Source organism: Ylistrum balloti, unplaced genomic scaffold, assembly GCF_031769215.1.
Source record: "Ylistrum balloti isolate Yb309-2 unplaced genomic scaffold, AGI_CSIRO_Ybal_v1 Utg369674, whole genome shotgun sequence".
Taxonomy (NCBI): Eukaryota; Metazoa; Mollusca; class Bivalvia; order Pectinida; family Pectinidae; genus Ylistrum; species Ylistrum balloti.
Window position 1 is genome coordinate 206439 of NW_026781918.1, and position 6611 is coordinate 213049.

Genomic DNA, 6611 nt, shown 5'->3' on the forward strand with positions numbered 1-6611 from the left:
TATGTGGTTTACCGACATTTGGTATACAACAACAACGCGTAGTAAATGAGACTGCAATACAGTTGAACTCAGTGACATTTTCAGTCATTATTTGCTTTGGATTTTCTCTTGTTTCAAATTCCTCTGAGAACATACATTTGTCATCATTAATGTTAGATTGAAATATTGAACCAAATTCAGTCTGACCTAAAACACGCACTTGTTTGTTTTTTTAGATTGTCTTGTTATGTAATACGTTGCATTGGGGATTTAACTGATTCATACGCCATATATAATTATGATTTTTAAGGGTAAAAATTTACTTTTTTTGTTTGTTTGTTTGTTTGTTTTGAAAATGTAATATACTCTTTTTATTTGCATTGTCAAATTTGATCAGATTTCGATGTAGAGTAAAAATTGAAAATGGCGTTTGTTCGACTGATAGTGAAAACTGCTGTGAAACTCACCGTCTGTGTTGACTGCGTGCTTACTCTGTTGTTTGTTCTATGTTCCTTAATAATGACGCGTACAATTTAAACATTTTTATACAATTATGCGTTTGATATAACGGTACAACGAAACATTATAAAAGTCATATCGATATCCACTAAGGTGCTTATGACATGGTGAATTTGAATGTTGTAACATAATACCGAAGATGCTGTTATTATTAATCAATTGATTATAATATTTTTGTGTGTGGTTTCATGTCCTCACCTTTGCCAAGGCCATTGCGGCGACTCTCTGATGCTTTGAAAGCGTTATCTAACATAACAAATGGACACGGTAGAATGCCCGGCTGCAAATCAAGATATCAACTTTTCACACCGATTCACGAAGCGATGAAAAGAGCTTTCTAGAGAAAATAAGTGTCCAGGGATCAGACGTAAAGGATCGATGGGAATTTCGTTGGAATTATTAAAAAAACATGTTCATTTTTTGCCAGTTCATCACCATTGTTTATCATAAATGAATACAACTCTTATTAAAATGGACAAAGTTGAAGTAAGAATATTAGTAAGAAGCTGCGTTAAAATGATACACAATGGTACTAATATCATTTAAATCAAAATCAAATTAAAACGGTTTGTCAGCAGCTATTTTTGAAGTGATGACGTAAAGATCGAACCATAAATAGGTTCAATTACAAATATAGAAGCATATCTCTTTTTGTGTGTGTGTGTATTTTTTTTTATTCCCCCGTTGTTTATATGACAGAAATAATTCTAGTTAGGTCTTCATGCGTGGTAGGAGATCGTTCGGTAGTCTGCGATAACCTCGAAACACGTCAAAAACAATTTCTAATCTACCATGATTTGTAAACATGGAAACGGATATTACAGCCAATAATATCGCGATATCGTAGTAACAAAAGTGGACCACGTCAGTTAGCTGATTGTTGACAGCGCAGCCAAAGGTAAGCTACCTAGTGGGACTTCAGATCAAATGTGTCAATCTCTCACACTTACACAGTATGTTTAATCACTATCCCACCATAAACAGGCGCATTAATCGATTATCCATCACCTGTGGGGTGTCTCCATTCCTTGACCGGGGAGTGGTGCTGAGATGAAGGGACTTTTTTCCTACCAGGCTTCATTGGTTCATTAGGTTAAAATCTGTTAGTATCCCAGTAACTCATTGAAACCGGAATGACCACCTTTTTGCTTCAGATCAAAACACACCAAAACTAATTCAACAGTTCTTAAAAAAAACCGTTCCAATGAGCTTGTGACAAGTTTATTGGAACAAGGTCTTAATAAATGGTATATCATCTGATTGATGTTTTTCGTTCGACTGTTTCATGGCGTCAGCTATGTGTTTTGCGGTAACAGTGTTAATAACGTCACCTTCTGTTTTTGCTGTCGATGCCTACATTTGCTGTTGTAATAAAACATATTTCCCCTGCTATAATGTGAATTACATCAATGTCTTACTTATGCAAATCCTTTTTGCAAAGATATATCGATAAGAATTTCTCTGATTCTTCCTGTTCTTACAGTCAGTAATCAGCTTATATCACCCAGTTTCCTATCTTCCTCTCTCTTTTTATATCGATGAACAACAAACAATAAACCGATCCCCGGCTTTACAGTGATACAGACAGAACATTCCCGCAGTGATATATTTCTCAAATTTTATATCCCTTCTGTATACTTTGTATTATTGTTATAGAACACACACAAGTGTGAGGTTATTGACACTGTCCACCGGAGCTTGTGTCCACTTCCCTTCGCGTTCCTTATCGTCTTCCCCAGTGTCTTGTTACCCGAGTGCGCACTCAATATGGCTAGTACAGATTGTATTATGTTCTCACAACGTAATGAAGTTATATCAAGAAGGGATAACCATGTTCCATGCATGACTGGGTAGGGTGTTATAACTGTCTGTTCTCATGATATCATTGGGAGTGATTCTGTTCAGATGCGTCCAAGTCTGATTAGGAGAACTCGCCAGCTGACCCATTCCCACCATATATCTGGATTTTCGTTGGACGTAGAAAGTGGAAACTATTCCAGATCATATGCATTTGTTGTCTTTCCTGTGGAATATGGAATATAAACGAATTTTAAAGGTGTTTAACGAAATTTGAATGCGACAAATCTTCAGAAGATAGAAAAAAAATGGAACTGATCACAGTAAAAGTTTAATCATAGTACCTACAAATTAACCCTCTTTCATTGAACAGTCAAATTACAAAACAAAAAAAAAAAAAAAAACAAAAATACAAATCAAGATTTGGATGAATAATAAAAATCAGATATTGACGCCATAGCATAAGGCTTACGCAATCCTTCCGACTGACAAAACTCCCATCGGTCTCTTCCATCGAGAAGGTCGTTCCTAACCTGTTTGTACTTGTTTTAAACGCCAATAATAATCGAAAGTCCTTTAAAAGTTTGCTGAATTCTAAAAATCAATGCGAGACTAGAGGGATTTAAAAAAAAGACACTTTACAATATTTTGTGACAATGTCAGCTGTTTCTTGAAGCAAGAATACTTTCATGTTCCAAGGACATAATTTGCAAAAAAAAAAAATACAAGCATGCTTTAAGGTTTAACACTCATTTGTAGAGGATGATGATTCCGTTTGATGAAATAAACATGGTTCCGTAACTTAAAAATGTGTAAACTTACGAATGCGTCATGCAACTAAATGGGTTTTCCAGTTACTATGAAGTAAGACAAAGCAAAAATCAAAGACTTGTCAGAACAAATGTAAAAATTCATTACCATCAATAGAAGGAATCTTTGCTTTAATCTCATTGCAACGGAGACAGACAAAATAGCACTGCGATACGCAATAGGATCACATATAGATATGAAGATTGGGGAAAATTCACGGCCCTGATTAAAGCAACGGTCTTATTACTATTCTGTTAATCTTGGCATCGGCTTTCAAATTACAAGATAGATTACTACAGACCCTGAACGATTTATCCAGAAAACATAGACATTAGTAATTTAATTGACGGATCTTATCATAGCTTTAATTATTGAGAGTTCAACTTTCACCGTAATACGTATGGTTGATGTCGAAGTGTTCGTTTTGAAGAAATTATTTCATGATAGGAAACAATCGGTTTCAGAGCAGAATCTGAAGACGTGGATGGACTGTCATGTTCTTATAACACGAACGAGCACGCTCGTGATCAGCGACTGATAAAGTCTAATATTGCGTAGCATCATACATATGTTAACAGCTCTGTTTATTTTGTGAAAAAACAATCCATGGGGACAAAAATGAGATAGCAGACCGCGATATATACACTACTATTCCTATGTAAAATGCTGTATGGTGTATTTTGTTTTTTTCACTTCCCACTTGCTTATAATGTACTAGTAGCTTAACAATGCTGAAACCTTTGCGACTCTAGGTATGTCTATACATGTTGTTTATGCGAAATCACACTTACTGTAAAAAATAATATGATGTAATATTCTTCCTTAAGACATATTTCCAAACCTCGCGTGGATTTAACATTTGATTTTTTAAAAAGAAATTCAATTTTTTATTGTGTTTGTTTTATACATACGCATTAAAGATTACCCATGTACATCATCATCATCATCATCATCATCATCATCATCATCACTACCACCACCCTATCCCCACCACACCTTCACCAACCGACACCACCATCATCATCAAGGCACCAACATATCATTTTCAACATCATTACACCATTTTATCAACATCATCATGACATATTTTGCAATTTATGTCATTGTTGATGAAAGACATAGTGATTTGAAGGCTTAAAGACTTTAAATGTAAGTATGATATATCATTGATGATAATATTTAACAGATAACCAAAAAATAAACAACAGACAGGTACTGCTTAGAAAAATTGACGGGAAGAAGAAAATGGATGTTTTATAAAGGATATCTAAATACAAATGTCTTGAGAATCGCTTGGAGAATCTTTTGGATCTGTTCTGTGTACAGGGATATCTCCTCCACTTTACATAGATCTGTTCTGTGTACGGGGATATCTCCTCCACTTTACATGGATCTGTTCTGTGTACAGGGATATATCCTCCACCTTACATGGATCTGTTCTGTGTACGGGGATTTCTCTTCCGCCTTATATGGATCTGTTCTGTGTACGGGGATATCTCCTCCACCTTATATGGATCTGTTCTGTGTACAGGGATATCTTCTCCACCTTACATAGATCTGTTCTGTGTACGGGGATATCTCCTCCACCTTCCATAGATCTGTTCTGTGTACAGGGATATCTCCTCCACCTTACATAGATCTGTTCTGTGTACGGGGATTTCTCTTCCACCTTACATGGATCTGTTCTGTGTACGGGGATATCACTTCCACCTTACATAGATCTGTTCTGTGTACGGGGATATCTCCTCCACCTTACATAGATCTGTTCTGTGTACGGGGATATCTCCTCCAACTTACATAGATCTGTTCTGTGTACAGGGATATCTCCTCCACCTTACATAGATTTGTTCTGTGCACAGGGATATCTCCTCCACCTTACATGGATCTGTTCTGTGTACAGGGATATCGCCTCCACCTTACATGGATCTGTTCTGTGTACGGGGTTATCTCCTCCACCTTACATGGATCTGTTCTGTGTACAGGGATATCTCCTCCACCTTACATGGATATGTTCTGTGTACAGGGATATCTCCTCCACCTTACATAGATCTGTTCTGTGTACGGGGTTATCTCCTCCACCTTACATGGATCTGTTCTGTGTACAGGGATATCTCCTCCACCTTACATGGAGCTGTTTTCTGTACGGTGATATCTCCTCCACCTTACACAGATCTATTCTGTGTACGGGGATATCTCCTCCACTTTACATGGATCTGTTCTGTGTACGGGGATATCTCATCCACTTTACATGGATCTGTTCTGTGTACGGGGATATCTCCTCCACCTTACATAGATCTGTTCTGTGTACGGGGATATCTCCTCCACCTTACATGGATCTGTTCTGTGTACAGGGATATCTCCTCCACCTTACATGGAGCTGTTTTGTGTACGGTGATATCTCCTCCACCTTACACAGATCTGTTCTGTGTACGGGGATATCTCCTCCACTTTACATGGATCTGTTCTGTGTACGGGGATATCTCCTCCACTTTACATGGATCTGTTCTGTGTACGGGGATATCTCATCCACTTTACATGGATCTGTTCTGTGTACAGGGATATCTCCTCCACCTTACATGGAGCTGTTTTCTGTACGGTGATATCTCCTCCACCTTACACAGATCTGTTCTGTGTACGGGGATATCTCCTCCACTTTACATGGATCTGTTCTGTGTACGGGGATATCTCCTCCACTTTACATGGATCTGTTCTGTGTACGGGGATATCTCATCCACTTTACATGGATCTGTTCTGTGTACGGGGATATCTCCTCCACCTTACATGGATCTGTTCTGTGTACGGGGATATCTCCTCCACCTTACATGGATCAGTTCTGTTTACGCTGTGGATGCGTACACGGCTTAGACGAGGACTGAGACATGCAACAGATTCATGCTTGATTGTATTTCGCACATACTTAACAAAGAAACAAATTGTACGTTGTCGTGGAATCTATTCATCGCGCAATCATATCTGTCTCATGAAATTGATGATGCTACGCTACATAAAATGATGTCTCTGTCAAATATTTATCTGAGGAAATTGACGATGTGGTATATTTGTCTGGGGTGAATGAACGATGTTGTCTATGTATCTGGAGTGAATGGACGATGTGGTATATTTGTCTGGAGTGAATGGACGATGTGGTATATTTGTCTGGAGTGAATGGACGATGTGGTATATTTGCCTGGAGTGAATGGACGATGTGGTATATTTGTCTGTAGTGAATGACCGATGGGGTATATTTGTCTGGAGTGAATGAACGATGTGGGTATATTTGTCTGGAGTGAATGGACGATGTTGTCTATGTGTCTGGAGTGAATGGACGATGTGGTTTATTTGTCTGGAGTGAATGTACGATGTGATATATTTGTCTGGAGTGAATTGACGATGTGGTATATTTGTCTGGAGTGAATGTACGTTGTGATATATTTGTCTGGAGTGAATGTACGTTGTGATATATTTGTCTGGAGTGAATGGACGATTTGGGTATATTTGTCTGGAGT